Source organism: Bos javanicus, chromosome 19, assembly GCF_032452875.1.
Source record: "Bos javanicus breed banteng chromosome 19, ARS-OSU_banteng_1.0, whole genome shotgun sequence".
Classification (NCBI taxonomy): domain Eukaryota; kingdom Metazoa; phylum Chordata; class Mammalia; order Artiodactyla; family Bovidae; genus Bos; species Bos javanicus.
The window spans coordinates 26,933,055-26,953,363 of NC_083886.1; the positions used below are offsets into that span (position 1 = coordinate 26,933,055).

At 46.3% G+C, this 20,309-nt stretch overlaps 1 long non-coding RNA gene across 2 annotated transcripts; it reads right to left on the reverse strand.

Annotated features, from left to right (window-relative positions):
- Window positions 1-19,293: 19,293 nt before the first annotated feature.
- Window positions 19,294-19,953, reverse strand: LOC133231983 (uncharacterized). 2 transcript variants are annotated; one of them, XR_009731277.1, is made up of 2 exons: window positions 19,709-19,953; window positions 19,294-19,571 (listed from the first exon to the last, which is right to left on the reverse strand). It is a non-coding gene; the product is annotated as an uncharacterized LOC133231983 (long non-coding RNA). The 2 variants fall into 2 exon arrangements; XR_009731276.1 differs by having other exon boundaries at window positions 19,668-19,953.
- Between the last annotated feature and the right edge of the window lie 356 nt (window positions 19,954-20,309).

Here is a 20,309-nt window from a genome sequence, read left to right on the forward strand (position 1 = left end):
CTCTGTTTTTTTGTCTTCATGTCCTAGAATGCTATTCACACCTCGACCCAGTTCAATCTGGCTTCTACTCAGTTTTGTTTTTATTCTGCCTGCGCTGGGAGGCCACCAAAGGGTTTTAAGAAGAAGAGCACAACTTGATTTATGCTTTGGAAAGATCCCTCTGGCTACTTTGAAGAGAAGGGATTTGAAAAAGCCAAGAGAGAGAGCAGGATGGGCCAGTCTGGAGGCAGCCACACTACCAGTTGAGAAGATGCTCATGTGGGCAGAGTGTTAATAGGGGACTTGGTGAGAGGGAGACAGATTTGGGTATATTTGGAGGTAAAGCTGGCTGGGTGTTCAGATGGATTGAAGGTAGGGGTGAGGGGAAGAGAGCAGACTTACAGAAGACATCTAGGGGCTTGGTCAGAGAAGCTGGGGGGATGGTAGTTTCAGGAAATGACTAGACTGGAGCAGGTTTGGAGAAGGGGCCATCCAGAAGTTTGATGGGGGTCATATTTGCTTGAGATCCTATCTTCATGTTGATAACAAGTAACCCGTTGAACATAAGGTATCAGTTTGGAATGAAGGGGTGGGGTTAGGGCTAAAGGTACAAACCCAGGAGTCATTGGTTGATAGGTGACTCTCTCCTGGAGGGGTCACTGAAATGGTGTGAGCTTGAAATGTGACATCACCATGAGATGCTAAGGAAGGCTGGGGAGAAGCGTCCAGGGAGAGAGCACTGTCTAAGTGGCAGTCATCAGGGGAGGGTTTGGCAGTAAATTGTGGACAGGCTGCAGGTCAACGCTTGTCAACACTTCTGCAATAATTGACTTGCAGAACGGAGTGGGAAGTCAACATCCTAGCAGGAAAGTGTACAGTCACTCACATGTGGGACCACTGCCAGACCTATCAACCTCTCCATTGAAGAATAAAGTTTGTTCCAGTTTGATGGTAGGTTCAAGGCTTGACTCAGAGCCCCAGCTGCAGAAGGCAGCCCCTGTCACTCTCCAGTTCTGAGACTCTGCAATACCATGGCATTAGTGCCTGCCCCGTGACTGCAGGGCACTTCAGAGTTTACAAATTGTGCTGACATCCACGATCCCAGCTAATACTCACTCCAGTCCTCAGAGAGCTGGAGAGATTTTCCTAGCCCTGTTTTCTATCCAAGGAAACTAAGACCTGGGAGGTTTGCTTGTCCAGGACTGCATATCCAGGATGTGGTAGTGTCAGGACTTCCAACTAGGGCTGTCTGCTTCTAAAAACTCAATCTCAGCTTCTCACCTTGGTCAGAATTCATGGCTGCCTCCATCACAGATAAAATGAGACCCATAGTGTGCTGCTGTATCCTGGGATGCATGTCTCATTCTCTCAATTCTTACCCTTGCAGAGACTGCACTTTCCTAAGGACCTGGCTTGCACAGGTTTTTCTCCTCCTGGACTGTTCTTAACCCCTTCCCTCCTGGTCAGAGCTCTGATCTCCCAGTCCTACCCCATCAGCTTGTTCTTCAAAGCCCACAGCTCTCATCTCCCCAGTGCCTCCTAAATGCTTCAGCTTCTCAACCCGGCCCCTTCCAGGGAGGTCCCCCTGATTGCTCTGCCTTTCTCCAGACTCCAGTCACCTTGACCTCTTCCCCTGAACCCCCTCCATGTGCCTGTGACACATTACCAACAAGGCAGCATGAGATTTTTCACACTTGGTCCCCCATCTTAACTGTTCTGACTGGAGTTACCTCCCTCTCAGGGTCTTCAAGGTCAAGCTCAACGTCTCTCCTTCCCCAAGGGATGTGATTCAGCTTTCTCTGAACCAGCAGAAGCAAATCAATCAAATATGCATTCTGAGTCATAGAATCTCCCAGGACCTTAAAGATCACCTCCTTCGACCTTCTGTCTGATGTTCTTCTTCCTTCTCCAATATTCTCCTCCAGCTGAGTCTTTCCTGACCAACTCACCAACTCTTCGTAAAAGTCATTCCTTCTTTGGACAGACACCTTAAGAATCTCTTTCCCTTTCTCCCTCAAAATTTACCTACCAGCAATAACTCCCCCCTCCCCCAAAGCTACCAGGATAGGACCAGTTCTGTCCCAGGGTGCCCATTCAGGGATGCAAAGACAGTGATCCTGATGCTAAGGCTTCTCCTCTTTAAACATCACTTTCCCACTCTCTGTATCATCTCAGGGCTCCTCCTTTATCCTGGCCTCCTTCCCAAGATGGGTTGTCCTAGAGATTCTTTACCTCCTTGCCTCAGTGAAGATTTAGACAGGATTCAGTAAGTGCTTGTTGAGTACCATCTCTGTAGCAGGCTGCAGTCCAGGAAGTATGAATACAACAGACACCAGTCCAGTCCACATCCCAGTGGTCCACTGATCTACCACTGTATGGCTCTGCACCCTTCCTAGTGCTTGTGACAACCAGTCCCAAAGCTGTGCTTATATGTGAGTTCCAGGCGCTGCTCTAGGTGCTAGAGATGCAAAGATAAATATGTATCGTTCTTGGCTCCGAAGGCTCATGGCCGCACTGGCTTAAACAGACTGGTTAATAGGTTTGTATTGAATCTGTGGGTCTGACTCTGTCTGTCTTTCACACACACAGATACATGTCCATTGCAGGAAGTCAGCTAACTTCTGATCCATACATGCACATTTGTGCATCAGTGCCGACCCAAGAAACACCTCCATCTCTCCTCACCCTCTGCCCTGCCCCAGAGGATTCTGGGGATCTGTCTGTGCATGCTCAGTCACGTCTGACTCTTTTGTGACACTATGGACTATAGTCCACCAGGCTCCTCTGTCCTTGGGACTTCCCAGGCAAGAATACTGGAGTGGGTTGCCATTTCCTTCTCCAGGGGATCTTCCTGACCCAGGACCTGACCTCTCCTGGGAGTCTGGTCCTTGGCAAAAATCCTTGAGGGGGGTCCATAGCACATAAGGTGGGTCTGTTGTACTGCATTGTTCTGGGCTAGATAAATAGTTATCCCCAGTCAATGTGGTTAAGTAATCATCAAACCACATAATTCAGAAATCATGCTCCTTAAAAGCTCCCCATTTAATGCACGACAGAAAATGCTAATCTGCTGCACAAGATCGCGTTTTATTTTTCTAGACAGGAAGCATTTTCTTCAGTCACATAATGACTTTCGTTGACATAATAATGAAGGAATGTGAATTTAAAACAGCCTAGGATGCTGGAGTGTTCTTTGTTATCTGGGGTGCTGGCTGCACGGAAATAGCCCGAGTAACTGCTGACTGGCCGGGCAGTGTCTTCATTGAATTAACTGCTTACAAAGATTGAAATTTACCAAATTAAATTTTAGTGAGTAATTTCCGTTCATATAAATGGCAGAAATTAAACTGTTGTGGATGTGGTTGGGCTGTCACAGGGGCCTGACAGCACATTAGTGTGTGTGATGGGGGGAATGCCGTGGAGTCAGGCAGAACCAGGATGTGGTCAGTAGAAGACCTATCCACAGGCAGGAGGAACGGGAAGATTGAACTGGTTGAGCTCTGAAATCGGGAAGGTAAGTGTTCAAATCCCAGGTTTCTTGCTTCCTATTGTATGACCTCTCTGAGCCTCAGTTTCCTTATCTGTAAAGTGGGCAGAATGAAGGGCTATTTAGAGATGAAAATGAATTATATCAATAAAAGTATTTGTGTGTGTATTGTGTGTGTGTTAGTCGCTTAGTCATGTCCAACTCATTGCAACATCATGGACTGTAGCCCACTAGACTCCTCTGTCCATGGGATTTCCCAGGAAAGAATATTGGAGTGGGTAGCCATTCCCTTCACCAGGGGATCTTCTCTATCCAGGGATCTTCTCCACTGGGTCTCCTGCATTGCAGGCAGATTCTTTACCATCTGAGCAACTGGGGAAGCCCATAATGCATTTGGTTACCTGTCAAGGTCTATGTAAATATTGTTGGCTGTTGCTAGGTAGCTCCTAGCCTAAAGAAGTTGAACAGGAACAAATTCAGTTCAGTTCAGTTGCTCAGTTGTATTCAACTGCACCCCTGGACTGCAGCACACCAGGCTTCCCTGTCCATCACCAACTCCCAGAACTTGCTCAAACTCATGTCCATCAAGTCGATGATGCCATCCAGCCATCTCATCCTGTGTCGTCCCCTTCTCCTCCCGCCTTTCCCAGCATTAGGGTCTTTTCCAAGGAGTCCATTCTTTGCATCATGTGGCTAAAGTATTGGAGCTTCAGCTTCAGCATCAGTATTTCCAATGAATATTCAGGACTGATTTCCTTTAGGATGGACTGGTTTGATCGCCTTGCAGTCCAAGGGACTCTCAAGAGTCTTCTCCAACACCACAGTTCAAAAGCATCAATTCTTCAGTGCTCAGCCTACTTTATGGCCCGACTCTCACATCCATACATGACCACTGGAAAAATAATAGCTTTGACTAGATGCACCTTTGTTGGCAAAGTAATGTCTCTGCTTTTTAATATGCTGTCTAGGTTGGTCCTAGCTTTTCTTCCAAGGAGCAGGTGTCTTTTAATTTCATGGCTGTAATTGCCATCTGCAGTGATTTTGGAGCCCAAGAAAATAAAGTCTCTCACTATTTCCATTGTTTCCCCATCTATTTGCCAGGAGGAGATGGGACTGGATGCCATCATCTTCACTTTTTGAATGTTGATTTTTAAGCCAGATTTTTCAAGTGAAAAATCACTTTCATCAGAGGCTCTTTAGTTCTGCTTTACTTTCTGCCATGAGTGGTGTCATCTGCCTATCTGAGGTTATTGGAACAAACTAGGACTGAAAAAAAAAGCTCTCCTCTGGTTATCCTACCTTTTGCAAGAGCTGGTGTTGGCTACTTCCAAGCCCATCAGATGGCACAGAGAAGACTTAGAAGACCCAATACACCTTTGGAAATAGGTTCCATTGGACAGAACCACATAGCCAGTCAGGTTAATGGTTAGCTGGATTAATTAACTACAACCCTAGTTGTTGTATTGATGTGTATCTATTGGTAAAACAATAGATGAAAAACAAAATTTTTGCCTTCTCTGTCCACGGTGAGATTAAGGAGATAATGATAAGACACCATTTTCTCCCTTGTGTAGAGCACATGTGTGGTAGGTCAGATTATTGTTTAGAAATATCCACCTACTCTTCCTCGCCTTCATGGAAGTGCATGTCCTTACTCCTTAGGTTCCAATTTGGCCATTTGACTCACCTGACATATTCACAAACATGATGCAGGCAAGGACTTGAAATATACTTTGCAGCTGGGCACCCCTGCCATGGCCATGAGAAGAGCTTCTCCCAAGTAGAAGCTTCCCCTCTATCCTGGGCTCAAAAATAAATATACAGGGACTAGACCAGAGCTCATCTTGATGGAGAGGAACCAGTTCTAGCCAAACCACAGCCTAAAGCCAAATCACAGCCTAAAGCCTCTAGCCAAACTCATCCCAGTCTAGCCTAGCTCACACAACCTTTGCTTACATGCAGATTTGTGAATGAAATGAATGCTGATTGTTCTAGGACACTGAGATTTTTGTGATTGGTCATGACACAGCAAGAACTGACTGATCCAAGGTGCTTTCATTTCCACTGGCTCATTCAACCTGCAGAAACCACCCCTAATGATACAGATAGGCTAAGTAATTTTGATTCTCTTTTTTATATGAAAGAACTGTGGCTCAGGAAGAAGAAATGACTTATTACAGTCACGAAGCCAGTCAGAGACAGAATCTAGCCTTTTAGTGCACAGTTGAGTATTCTTTTCCATGTATGACAACCACTTCCCTACGGGGGTGTTGGGAGCTGGGGGAGCTTCCTGGGCCCTCAAGGGTAGAAAGATAATCTTCTTCCACTTTATAGTTTCACCAAAGGCCAATCTGTCAGCGGAGTTGGAAGGGCTGAGTGACCTCCCAGGAGGCAGTTAATGATTGGCCTGTGGTTCACACCAGGGCATTTCCTATGATCTGGGTTGGTGCCAAATCATAGTGTCACTGGGCAGAGACAGAAAGCAGTTTGTCATGTATAAATTTAACAGGCAATAATGCCAGTAACTGAATAGTATATCATTCCTAACGATGTTGTCAGCCTGTAATCGGTCTAATTTACGTTGTCAATATGATGTAATAGTCCCCCCCAGTGTAGGTCTCCAGAAAGGCAAGATCCAGCAACGTGTGAGCCCAGTGTGGATTTCCACTGGTTCTGACTCCGGAAATCAAATGAAGATGTCTGATTCCCACTTCAGAGAATCTGAGGGAATGGATGTAAAACGCCCGGCATAGGGCTGATACACAGTAGCCATGCTGTGGGGCGGTTGGTATTGGTTTTGCTGGCATGTAGATGAACCAGCTAGTGGTGGAAACCTTGCCCTTTGAGAAACAGAGGAAGGAGATTTTAGAGCTCAGAGATGGCCTCGCTGTGCTTCCTGTACCCCTTTGCTGTCATTATTTCTTTTAAGAAAGGCTCCATGAGGTTTACAAAAGCCTTCTAATGCAGAATTAATACTTCCCTGCAGATAAGAACCAGGTGTCTTAGCGGTAAAGAATCTACCTGCCAATGCAGGAGACACAGGAGACACAGGTTCGATCCCTGGGTCGGGAAGATTCTCTGGAGAAAGGAGTGGCACACACTCCAATATTCTCACCTGGAGAATCCCATGGATAGTGGAGCCTGGCAGGCTGCAGTCCATGGGGCCACAGAGTCAGACACAACTTAGCGACAAAGCAGCAGCAACAGATAAGAAATGAGGGCATCTGATACCAGGTCGGTGCTTAACGAAGGAAAGAGTCTCATATTCTTGGCAAGTCGTGGGTAAGGAAACCCTGTTTTACCCACCATAGTAAATGGCAATCTCAGCATCCAGTTAGTAAAGTCAAAAATCTGGGCCTTCTTCCTCCCTCCTCTCCTTCTCCCTCTTATATGTGCCAAATCACTTCAGTAGTGTCCAGCTCTGTGCGACCCCATGGACTGTAGCTCACCAGGCTCCTCTGTCTATGGGATTCTTCAAGCAAGAATACATCCACCAATAAAATATCCTGCAGGGACCTACATTTCTTCCCATCCACCTGCTCCCACCCTGTGTAGCGGATCAGCCCCCCACATGCCGTGTTTCTACTTCTGTCCTCCTCTGAGTTAATCTCCACACAGTGGCTGACTTAATGGTTTTAGGTCAGACTCTAAATCGCGACACTCTGCATAAAATCCTTGGCACTTAGACTAAAATCCAAACTCCATCCGTGCTCTATGGATCAGTCAGGGTTCAGCCAGGAAAATAGAATCCATGCCAGATGCATATTAAAAAAGGGATGTTAATACGGGAATGAGCTACAAAGGTGGATGGAGAGCTGAAAGGGCGGCAGGGAAAGGTGAGGTGACCCAACGATTAGTCACTGCAGGGAGCCACCCCAGCCGTGGGGCGGCAGGGACAGAGGGAGGAGGTGGAGTGACCAGAGTCCAGAAGGCACGGCCACCCGGTGGAAGCAGGATGGTGGATGAGCCTGGTAGGGAGTGGGGCCAAGGGGCAGAGGAGATAGGCCATTTCTGGAACTTTCACCCATAGCAGAGTATAAAGAAGGAATACCAGGAAAAAGGCTCTTTCCTTTTTCTCACCTTCCAGTCTCCTCAGCTGGGCAATTGCATTTCCAGGCATCTCTTCTGGAGAGAAATGTTTATGTGTACATGAGGAATCACACACAAGCAGGGTTTTCGCAAACACTGCTTGAGATAGCGTTCAGCTAGAAACTAATCTAAATGTTCATCCATAGGAAAATAGATAATCATTCCTGCATGCGACTGCTGCTCAGCAGTTCAAAGGCGTGGGATCCGTGAAAACAAAATCAAGTGAAAACAACTGAGCTGGTCATTTGCCGGTCTGCTATGACATCTGTTGCCCATTCCTGTCCTGTTCTGCAGAGTCCCTCCCTCTGGCAGAGTCCCTGAGCCCTGCACACTGGTTTCCCAGGTGTCCTTGCAATGGGCGTCCAGCAAAGTTGAACCACGGGCCGGAGATGGAAGGTGCATGGAAGACAGAGCCAAGTCATTGACATTTTTATTAGGTGCTGACAGCTTGTCCTTAAAGAAGCCTGCACCCATTTATCCTGCCACCATTGCACAGAGAAATGCCCATTTCTCTACGCCCCAACCAGTGCTTCTCTGAAAAAAAAAATGTTAATTGAAGTACAGTTGATTTACAATATGTGCTAGTTTCTGGTGATTCAGCAAAGTGATTCAGTTATACATAGATATATCCTTTTTCATATTGTTTTCCATTATGGCTTGTTACAGGATATTGAATATAGTTCTCTGTGCTATACAGTAGGAACTTGTTCCAACCAGCGCTTTTTGCTACTTTTAAAATCTAATCCACAAGTAATGGAAGCTCATTGTTGCTTTAGGTTGCATTTCTTTGGTTACGAATAAGACTGAGCAATTTACTCTCTGTTCTTGGCCATTTATAGTTCTCATACTGTGGGGTGGTTTGGTACTTTAATTTCAATTTTTTTGTTTGTTTGTTTTTAATTTTTTTAAATTTTATTTTGTTTTTAAACTTTACAAAATTGTATTAGTTTTGCCAAATATCGAAATGAATCCGCCACAGGTATACATGTGTTCCCCATCCTGAACCCTCCTCCCTCCTCCCTCCCCATACCATCCCTCTGGGTCATCCCAGTGCACCAGCCCCAAGCATCCAGTATCATGCATCGAACCTAGACTGGCAACTCGTTTCATACATGATATTTATAATTTTTCACTGAATAAAAAATTCTACAATAAAATAGGGAAAACTGTATTTTAAAAGTTCCTTTGAAGGATCATTGTAGCTCAGTGTGCAAGATAAAGATTACATTACAAAATAACCTATCATTCCAGAAATTATATTTTACATTGATTACTATTATTATTGTTATTTAGTTTTTTGTTTTTGTTCCTGTTTTTTTTCCCCATATTGTGTTGATTGCCTTTTCATAATGTCTGCCTAGTTCTCTTTTTCTTATTGATTTGTAGAGATTTTCATTTATTCTAGGGTTTTACATGCTTTATCTGTTGCACATGTGACAAACATTCCCTAGAATGTCTTCTCTCTTGGATCTTGTTTTCTGGGAACTCATATATTTCTGCTCTGTGTTAAACTGGCGGCGTGCCGTGTGACTCTTGAATTTGTTTTTCCCAATTTGACCCCCGAGTTTGTTGTATTGCTTTACTCTTTAACTTTCCCTTCTTTGTTTGTTTTTATTCTTTCCTCGTTTTACTGATGTACTATCTTCCAGTAACTTTTACAGAAAAGATGTATGGGAGGTCAAGGTTTCCAAAGCCCCGTGTGTTCCAAGCAGCTCTGTTTTCCCTTAGGCTTGATTCATAGTGTAGTCATGGCCTGATCTCTCTTGCTTTACTTTGTAAATGATGAGTTTTGGGGTTTACTTCTGCCTTTCCATTAGACTGTGAGTTTTGTCTCTTCTCTGACTCTACAGTGCTTGGGACAAAAGGACAGTGGAAAGAACATGGGGACTTTGCTCCAAGACCCACAGTTCCCCTCTGTTTCTGAGCACTGCACTTCATTGTCATCCTCCATTCCACTGGGCGCCCCAGGCAGGACGGTGGCCTTGTCCCCACGGGGTTCGCCATGCCCAGCGTGCCATGGACTCCACACTGTAAGTGCCGCCTGCTCAGTTGTCTTGTGTCCACAGCACCCAGAAGCCCCTCTATTCCCTCCTGCCTTCTCTTCCAGGAAACACCTACTCTGGGCCAGTCGAGGAAGTATACACACATATTGCAAAGACACAGGTTCAGTTCCAGCCCATCTCAATAAAGGGAATATCACAATAAAGCAAGTCAGTCTCCTAGTGCATATGAAAGTTATATTTATAGAAAACAATCTTAAAGTTACCAGAGGGAAAAGGCAGGGGGAGGGGGGAGGGATATAACAGAGTTTGGAATTAACAGTTATATAACACTATATATCATTGGAGAAGGAAACGGCAACCCACTCCAGTGTTCTTGCCTGGAGAATCCCAGGGACAGGGGAGCCTGGTGGGCTGCCGTCTCTGGGGTTGCACAGTCGGACACGACTGAAGCGACTTAGCATCAGCAGCAGCAACACTATATATAAACTAGATAAACAACAAAGTTTTATTGTACAACGTAAGGGAACTACATTCAATATCTTGTAATAACCTATAATGGAAAGAATTTGAAAAAGAATATATACATGTATAACTGAATCACTCTGCCCTATACCTGAAACTAACGCAACATTATAAATCAACCCTGCTGCAATTAAAAAATCAAGAAAAGCTATGTTCACATTCTACTGTGGTTTATTAAGTGTGGAATAGTGTTATGTCTAAAAAAAACCCCAATCCATATACCTTAATTAAAAATTTGTTAATGCTAAAAGAAAAGTTACCCATCATCTGAGTCTTTAGTGAGTTGTAGTAGTAACATCAAAGATCACTGATCATAGTCCACCATAACAAATAGAATAATAATGTAAAAGTTTGTAATATCATGAGAATTACCAAAATCTGACACAGAGACATGAGGTGAGCAAATGCTGTTGGAAAAATGACGCCAATTGACTTGCTCGACACAGGGTTGCCACAATTCTTCAATTTGTGAAAGCTGCGATATCGGGAGGAGGTCACTTCCTGTGGATTCTTATGCCTTCACATGACATGATGAAAGCCTTCCTTTAAATGTTCATCACCTGTGTATATGAGGGGTGGGGGATAACTTTGTAGGAACACAGTCCTTGTAACTCCCTCCTCTCACCAACCTTCCCCTGCCCCCAGGCAACGCCCACTCCTGCCAGAGAGCTCTACAGGAAGCCACTGGGTGGATGAAGGTGAAGCTGGGAAAGTCAAAGGGCCTGGAAGATGGAGATGGGATTAGATGGAGATGGGATGCCCGGCCCTGGGGAGGCAAGGGGAGGGAGAAGGGCCTCTCTCCAGGGAGGAATGGCAAGAGCTACGGTTCATTTCTCCATCTGCATGGGTTCGATGAACACTGCTCTAACCAGCCCCTGAGGACAGTGGGTACATCTAAACAAAATTAACAGGCAGAAGGCTGGCATGCTGAAGGGAGAGGGAGAGCATTGAAAGGGCAATCAGAAGCTCTGAGTTTGTGTCTTGACTTGGCCACTTACTATCTGTGTGTCCTTGAGTAAATCATTGAGCTTCTCTGGGCTCTCATTTCTTATCTATCCAATGAGTTAGTCTCCGTGAAAACTATACAAATGATGAATTTCTGTGCAAATGTGAAGGCAGGCTAATTATACTATTTGGAAGAGAGTTTTATGTGCTATACACTATAATATCTTTTATAAAATCCATCGTCTCATTTAGTCCTTCCAATGAATCCAGGTGAAAAATCTTAATAACCTCTTTTAAAAGTTTTATTTACTTGTTTATGGCTGTGCTGGGTCTTTGTTGTCATGGGCAGGCCTTCTGTAGGTGCAGCTCGTGGGGGCTGCTTCCCAGTTGCAGTGCCAGGGCTTTTCATTGGGTGGCTTTGCTTGCTGTGGAGCACGGGCTCTAGGCATATGGGCTTCAGTAGTCGCAGCTCATGGGCCGTAGCGCCCAGGCTCAGTAGTTATGGTGCATAGGCTTAGTTGCTCCACAGTATTTGGAATCTTCCCAGACCAGAGATGAACCCAATTCTCCTATATTGGCAGGTGAGCCAATATAGGCTCATCTCTCACCACTGAGCCACCAAGGAAGTCCCTTACTGGCCTCTTTGAAAGTGAGAAAACAGCCTCAAAGAGGCCAATGACTTGACCAAGGCAACCTGGATAAGAATGGCAGAGCCTCAAAGGACCTGAGTCTTCCAAGTCACAGTCCTGCCGCCTCTCTACCCATGAGCTTCTCTCGCTCAAGACTGGTGATAAGCACGTGCTTATCTGAAAACTCCTCAGTGGTAGGTGTTGACTGGACAAGGCAGTGCCTTTGGTTTTCATTTTTCATTCAGACGTTTTGTTGCTGGATACACATTGTCTTCATTTCCAGTGCTAAATTCCATACCAAAGGGTACCATCTGGGGGAAATAATTCAGCCTCCCTGGGCCTTGGTTGCCTTCATAATTCTCATGGCTTCCTTTCTCTGGGCTTGCTAGAGTAATGACAAGGCCTCTTTGAGACCACAAAGCTCACCTGTGGGGTCACAGAGCCTCTGCTAGGATAAAGAACTACTTAAACTTCAACCCAGTGGCTCAGAGTCAGTGTAAAGCATAGAATCACCTAGTTTATTCCTTTTTCCTTTTCAGTGGGGAAATGGAGGATCAGAGAGGGCAGTGGCTTACCTAAAGTCACCAGCAACAAAGATCAGACCAGAACTCACACAGCATGCATCTCTCACCTCTTCATGGGATGGTTGTCTTGGCATCTTTGGTCAGGATCTTGGCATGACATCCTTGGAAGTGACTTTGGCTTTCAGTTTTCATGGTGAAAGCAGGAATAGGCAAACATTTTCCATAAGGCGCCAGAGTAAATAATCTAGGTTTTGTGGCTTGTGTGATCTCTGCAAAGCTACTCACCTCTGCCCTGATGGTTAAAAGAAGCCATAGACAAATATAAATGAATAAGCATGGTTGTTCTGATAAAGCTTTACTTGCAAAGACAGGAAGTGGGACAAATTTGGCCTTCAGGCTGTAGTTTGCCAACCCCTAGTTTAAAGATTCTTTTTTCCAAGATCTGGTCTACAGTCCATGCAACATCTGAAATCCCCTCATTTTGTTACAAAAAAAAAAAAAAAAAAAAAGCAGAATCATGATTGGGCAATCAGGGTAGGAGAATTCTTCCATGAGGACCAGAATCCATTTGTAAAGTGCCAGGCTTTGGCTGGGCCAGTTTTGGCTAGTCTTGGATTTTCACTTTGTTGAGAGGGCCATTCATAGCATTAATTCTGCAAAATGCAAGTGGCCAACAAAAAGGGAATTGGTATGAATAAGGGCAGGACAGGCCTCCTCTGCCTGTGCACCTGCTGGCCCAGAAACCCTCTGGGCTCCCAGAGCCCCATGCTTCTTAGAGTTTATCATCCCACCTTGGAATTTTCCACTTTTCTTTTTTTTAAATTAATTTATTTATTTGGCTGCACCAGGATCTTTAGTTGTAGCATGTGGGATCTAGTTCCCTGACCAAGGATCAGACCTGGGCCCCCTTCATTAGGAGCACAGAGTCTTAGCCATCAGGGAAGTCCCAAAGTCCTTGCTTTTAAAGTGGCTGCACAAGCAGCTCCCATCCTGTGACTGGGGCAGAGCTCTGGCAATGCTGGAGCTCACCTCCTAGGCCTGGACCAGTGTGAGGTCTCCTCTTCCTCTCTGCTTCTATATAACAAAGGAGATGATGGAGGAGAGGGGTGGATTCTAGCACTTGAACAGAAGTGAGTTTGTTTCCTTTGTCTTCAGTTGGATGGTGTGATATGAACTCTGCAATATGGTGCCACTAGCCACAGGTGGCTGTTTAAATGTAAGCTAAATAAAATAAAAAATGTGATTCCTCAACTTCAACTTCTAGGAGGAATGTCAGGGACCAGATTTATCCCCGTGCCTGAAATAATAGCAGCAACAACCAAAAGGAAAAATATATGAAACGATGATTTCTAAGAGACTGGATATCATGAAATTAAGGGCATCAATCCCTGAAAGATGGATAGCCACCAAGGGGCCCACCATTTCCTCAGCTTCCTGCCTTGACTGCAGTTTCCAGCCTGCAGTGCACGTTTTCCTCTTATTTGTTTTGCTACACACACAGCAGTCTTTGTATAATCAATACCAGTGCCAGCACCAAGAGTAGGACCACTGAAGAGGCTTTTGGGAGTGGCTGCTTGTTTGCATTTCTATCTTCAGGTTACATTCTACTCATGCAGTTAGATCATTTTGATTCACTGGGTAGGGACTTCCCTGGTGGTAACTCCCAATGCGGGGGGCCATTCCTGATCCAGGGAGCTAGGTTCTGTATGCCTCAATTAAAAGTTCACACGCTGAAACTAAAGAGCCCATGTGCTGCAGCTAAGACCAGATGCGGCCAAATAATAAATAAACACTAAAAAAAAGTTACTGAGTAACTTCCTCTCCAGGTGCATAGTTAACTGATGGGTCAAGCAGCCAGACTCTCCTGTTCATTATTTTCTATTTTTAGGGATTGTTTTTTAAGATTTAATTTTATTTTGAACATTTTTTGTGCAGTTATGTAAAATCTTCACATGGTTCCAAAGCAAAAACAATGAAACAAGTCAAATTCAAAGAAACCAACTTTTTATCTCTTTTCTCCTCTCCCATCCTATCATTTCCTGTCCCCTTCAGTGCACTTTAAAATGTTTTATGGTTTATCCCTTCCTTAAAAAAGCAAAAGATATATTTTTCATTTCCTTCCTTTTTCATATAAACCATATATATTTTACCTAATTTTTTACTTTTTAGCTTAGCATCTTGCATTCTCCCTCTTGGTTTTGTTTTTCACTTAATATATCCTGAAGATCACTCCACAGCAGTAAATAGAGGTAACCCCCATTTTTTTAGAGTTGCAATAGTATTCTGTGGCGTGGATATATGATAATTTTTCTTCCAGTCCCTCTATTCAAATCTTCATGTTTTACTTTTATAGCTACTGAGGGCTCAGATGTGAACATAGCAACATTTGATTCTATAGCCAGGACTCTTGATCACAACACCAAGCTCATATTCTTCTGCTCTTAAATGTACCTATCAGAAGGGGATTTTCATAACACTGCCTGAAAGTGAGAGCATAGCTCCATTGACCGTTCATCAAGGAGTTGTTGTTCAGTTGTTCAGTTGTGTCTGACTCTTCGGGACACCATGGACTGCATCACGCCAGGCTTCTCTGTCCTTCACTATCTCCTGGAGTTTGCTCAAACTCATGTCCATCGAGTCGATGATGCCATCCAACCATCTCATCCTCTGTCACCCCCTTCTCCTGCCCTCAGTCTTTCCCAGTGTCCAGGGTCTTTTCCAAGACAAGGGGACTTGTTGCTCTCAGCTCTGTCCCAGGTCCTGAAACTTCGTGGAGGGCAAGTGGGTGGGGTAAGCTTAGATGCTGGGAGGCCAGGGAGGGCACTGTGGCAATGTCTTAATGAGATGTCGAGAATAAGACCAGGATGTGGACTCTGAGGACAGAGAGGAAGGGTTGGATTCTGGGATCCCTTCTCTCTAATCAGGAGCCTGGTATTCCCCTTCCTCCCCTTTCTTCCTAATTAAATGGAGGTGGCTCAGGCTTCATGTGTATTTCAGTCACAGGTATATTAATTTCACTGAGTTCTTAGGCCATGATGGCTCTATGAATCCTGCCTTTCCTGGGCTAATGGAGTGGCATAAATAACTCTAGGAGAATCACTTGGCCTGGCAGCTCCCAAGTCAGGCTGGAGTTAATCAATCCTCTGCTGACGTGTAGCTGAAGGTTCCAATGATGGGCCAGAGGTTGTGCCTGTCCAGGGCTAATTCCCTCCTACCAGATGCCTCTGTAGAGAGTCTGGGTGCCCTCTGGTCAGAGGAAGGCAGCACTGGGAAGTTAGGAATCTGATGTTCTCCTTGGCCCAGAGACAGATGGAAATGCAGCCAGCTCACGGAGTGAGTCAGGGCAGCTGTTTGGCTCTCCCTCCCATGGTCTTGCCAGTCTCCTAGGAGAGGCTGGTTCATCCTCCCACATCCAGGAGGAGGGGTCCTGTCAGAGAAGTACCAAGGCTGACTGTCTGCCTGTGTCTGCGTGGATCCTCAGCCAATGGCTTATCTCATCCAGCTCTTCATCCAGATAGGATGGCACAGGGTTTAAGACACGCCCCTGTAGCCAGATCTTGGCTCTCTTTTACATGCGCTGAAACTTTGTGCAAGTTAGTTAACCCCTCTGATTCTCTGTTTCCTTATTTGTGAGATCAGTGGGGAATAATAAGAGCAATAATCTAGCTTGACCCTACCCAATCATAGGGCTTATTGTAAGAACTTAATGAGTGACCCCATGTAGAGTCTGAGACCAAGTCCTGGAGCATCACAAGTGCTCATTCTTAGCTATTATTAGATCTCTATCCTTGGGGACTTCATCTGTCTGGGCTTGTTGGGAAGCATCCTTGGCAACCCAAGGATAGCCTGGTCTTCCACCCAGCATCCCAGGAGAAGGGCAGAGCTGAGAATCAGGGCCCTCGCCGCTTGGTCTCTGAGGCTCCTGCCAGCTGGGAACTCTCCAGCTGTCAGCACAGGCAAGGGGTCAACCTCCAGGTCCTCAGATACTCTCTGGTAGTGGCCATCAGCATCTTGCATTGCTGCAGGCAGTGGTTGGAATCTTCTGGTCTGGATCGCCTCTCAAGCCACATGCTAAGCTCCATGCTTGGGGGCTCTGAGGATAGTGGAGAGGGGTTTCAAGCACCCAAGGACACAGTGCTCCCCTCACTGGTACATAAGTCTTTACAGTCTACCCAGCCCTTTTACTCCCTTTCGAGATCTCCTTTAAACCTGTTCAAAGTTCAGGGAGACTGGTAGGTTAGGAAATCTCCCCATTTCATAAATGGAAATGTAGAGGCTTGCAGAGGGATGAAACTTGCCCAAAGACACATAACTAGGGCAGTGGGACCATCTTGCAGACAGCCAAATTATTCAGCCTTCCCAGTCCTAGACTGACATGGTTCCCAGTGTCCCCTCTTAGGCCATCAGCTTCTCCCAGTGAAGGCTAAGTGTAGGCTGCTTGCTGGCGACAGGAAGCAGGAGATCCCCCAAGGGCCACAGCGGGGTCCTCTCCCCTCAGCAGCTCCAAATGGAAGCAGGAAATCTGATTACAAAAGGCCCCATCACGGAACTGTTTTCAGAAGTCATTGGGATAAACCCATCTCCCAGAGATGGAGGTTCAATTCATTAAGCTTAGATGATTAATTACAGGGCAATTAAATATTTGATTAAATTAATCCTAAGGTGTTTAAACATTGTTTTGCAAAGAATGTTTGCTCATTAATTAGAATGGCTAAATGCATGAGTTAAGCAGGGCTGGGGGCTCTTGGAGAGACAAGGAAGCCTTCTCCTCTCTCCTCTGAGGCTCTTCTCTGCAGAGGTGGGAATAGTCTTTGCCCAGGAGCGTTGTCTATGCCTTGAGTCTTCCCTGGCTGCCCTGGTGCCTCTGTGCTCATTTGCAAAAGTGTCCAGGGATGACCTGGAGGCAGGAGAGCCAGGCCTGACTCTGTCACTGATAAGCCAAGTGCTCTTGGTGGAGTTTCTGCCCTGGGCCTGGGGCCTCAGTCTTCCCATCTGCATAATGGTGGGAGCATCTGCACCCCAATGTCTGCTGGATCTGACTCTTGGTTCAACTGGATCTACATTTCCACTGCTAGCCACGGAGAATGCCTGCTTTGCCATTGGTCCCCATCTCTGTAGGCTTACAGCATCTTTGAGGCCCCTCTCTCTTCTGGATGCCCAGTTCTGGCCAGTTGGTAACTATGATGTAAAACAAACAAACAAACAAAACAAGCTAAACTTAGAGAAGGGAGATGTTATTACCGAGAAAGACTATTGCAGTAGGAAAGGTTCTGAACTCAGAAATCTGTAAGCATCTCAAAAATCACGTAGCAAAAGGTTTTTCTTTTATGGGGTGAAGTGGGAGCAAGCCAAGATAAGCATGCTCTTTGAAGGGGAAGCTGGACAAATGAGGGGAAGTGACCAGTGGGGTGTGACAGGAAAGTGGTTAGCGATTCCCAGGAGAAACTGAAAATGTGGGGGAGTTCCGGGTGGCCTCAGGGGAGGGGATGTTCTGGTCTTTCTGATGCTTACTCTGGCTTGGGGCCAAGCAGAGGTCAGGGAAGGAGAGGAGTCTGCTTGAAGTGTGGTCAGGACAAGGCAAAGGGTAAACAAGGGGCAGGTGAGAACACGGGGTCAAGGTCAAAGCCAGTTTTTTTTAATTGGAATATAATTGCTTTACAATGTTGTCTTAGTTTCTGCTGTACAACAATGTGAATCAGTCATGTGTATACATATATCCCCTCCCTCTTGAGCCTCCCTCCCACTCCCCCATTCCGCCAGTCTAGGTCAACACAGCACTGAACTGAGCTTCCTGTGCTAAACACAAGGCCAGTTTCAGTGGTGATAGGATGGGAGCCAGACCAGTGTGGGCTAACCAGGGAACAGCAACTGTGGAGTGAGGACAGAGAGTGGGCACAGCTCTTAGAAGCTTTATTGTGAGGCGGAGCAGAGAGATGGGATGGGAGCTAGTGGGAGAGGTGAGACCAAAGAACAATGGTGGGTTTTTTTAGATGAGAAATCACGGAACATGTCTTCATGCTGTTACAATGATCCATCAGGAAGCGGGGCTGTGGGGACACCATCTGCCCTTGCCATGGGCTGTGGTCTCTGCTTGCTCCTTTCTGTCTCTTGTAACCATCTCCAAGGTGTACTTCCTCTGTCCCTGGGGTCCAGGGGACACTTGCCACCCTGGACAGTACCCATCCCAGGATGGGGGAAAGCCTGCAGGACTCCCTGGGTGGGCGGCTCAGAACCCTGGACCTGCTGAACCTGCCAAGGGAAGTGCAGGTACCGATGCTCCATCCACTGTGGGGTGATTGATCGAAAGAGCCCCAGGGCCTGGAGGCAGGAGTGCTGGGTTCTCCTTCCTGGTTCTGCTGCTAGCTAGCTAGCTAGCTGTGTGACCTTGAGCTGGTTGCTTCTCCACTCAGCAGGGTGTGAATTAGCTCCCTTCAGAGCCCAGCTCTTGCTGCCCCATGCCCCGAAGTGTGACCCTGGATGTCCACAGCCCTCCAGGCTTCTTCTGTGCTATTGTTCACATTCTTCTCCTTAATTTCCCCACAACCCCAGCCTTCCCTTTGCTCCTTGTCCAACTTTGGTCCACCGCCCCTCAAAACCTCCCCTGACAGCATCCCAGGGTGGCCAAGCCTGTGCCTTCCCTCAGCTCAGAATGGCTCCCACTGCCACCCTCTCCTCCCCTGGCAAGGCAGAGTGAGTCCACATCTGCCTCCAAGGGGAGTCGGGACTTGGGTGCCTGGAGCAGGGGGTGGACCCAGAATCTTTCCCTTCTGTTCCATAGGAATTGAGACCTGCACACAAGTGACGCTCCAGGAGCACCTGGCTTCTTGTGAGCATCCCAGGGCAGAGCCGACAAACTTTGCACCCGCAGAACCAAAACCTTTTCCAATGGGGAGCCAGGGCCACCTTTCCCTTTCCTCCTACACACACTCACCCTCCTCTCTGCTCAGCATCTGGGTCTCATTCAATTTGATATGTGAGAAATGAAACAACACACCGAGGGGCAGTGAAGGGGACCTTGCCCCCCACCCAGTCTGAGACAGAAGACAGCTCCCCAAATTCTACATGTCTGCAAGCTTCCAGTTACTTAAAATAAAATGCACACTTAACTCTCTCGATTGTAGATGTCTGAATTCTCTATTTCAAGCTTGAGAGGAGAGGAGATTATCTTACAGGAAGGCAGTGTGATGTGTAAAAGAGACGTGGGATTTAGAATCACGGTGGAGTTTCCTTCGGAATTTGTGCCTTGCCCGTTCCCAGCTGTGTGTTACTGTTGTTGTTTCGTTGCCAAGTCACGTCCGACTCTTTGGGCCCCGTGGACTGTAACCCTCCAGGCTCCTCTGTCCTTGGGATTTCTTAGGCAATTTCTTCATCTTCTCTGTGCCTCGGTTTCCATCTGTAAAATGGGGGTATTAGTAATCACCCCTATTCACCTGCCTCAAAAATTTGGCATGAGATTCAAGCAAAAGGTCTGTGGGACCATGCTGGATACCTGTGTCCATGGGAGTGGGGGTGAAGGGTTCCTCAGCTCACCTGGAGCTGCTGCTCACAGCAGGGCTGAGTGGCGTTTTCCCAGGAGATGTCATGGCGCTGTGCAGGGCTCCATTTCCAGCCTGGATCCTGGTGAGGTGGTAACTGTTCTAGCTAATTGGAGCAGAACAGACATCTCCCCTGGCACAGCAGAAAGAAAGTAATCAGAGAGAGCACCATGGGGGTGGACTACGGCAGACGCAGGGTGTCAAGGGAGTGTAGAAGGGACTGGAACAGCCCCTGGGAACACTGCCACGTCTCTAGAGGGAGGTGGGGACTAGAAGTGGACATAGGATAATAGTGACATCGGATATCTATCATTTTCAATTACTCCTCTGGTCTTTACAAGTTTTTCTTTTTAAATTTCAGAATCACTCTCACAGCTGCTTGGCACTGCCTCTTTCATGACGGCCTTTGAAACCCAGGTGCCTGGAAAGGCAGAAAGAATTCTGTCTGAAAACATCTTTCATCTGCCTATGTTTGCTGTGGTCATCGCACAGCTAGAAGCAATGCTCAAGCCTTTGGAAACTAAAACGTAGCTTCCTGAAATGATGACTTGATCAAGTTACACAGAGGTTGGAAGTGAGAGGCCTGGATTGAAATT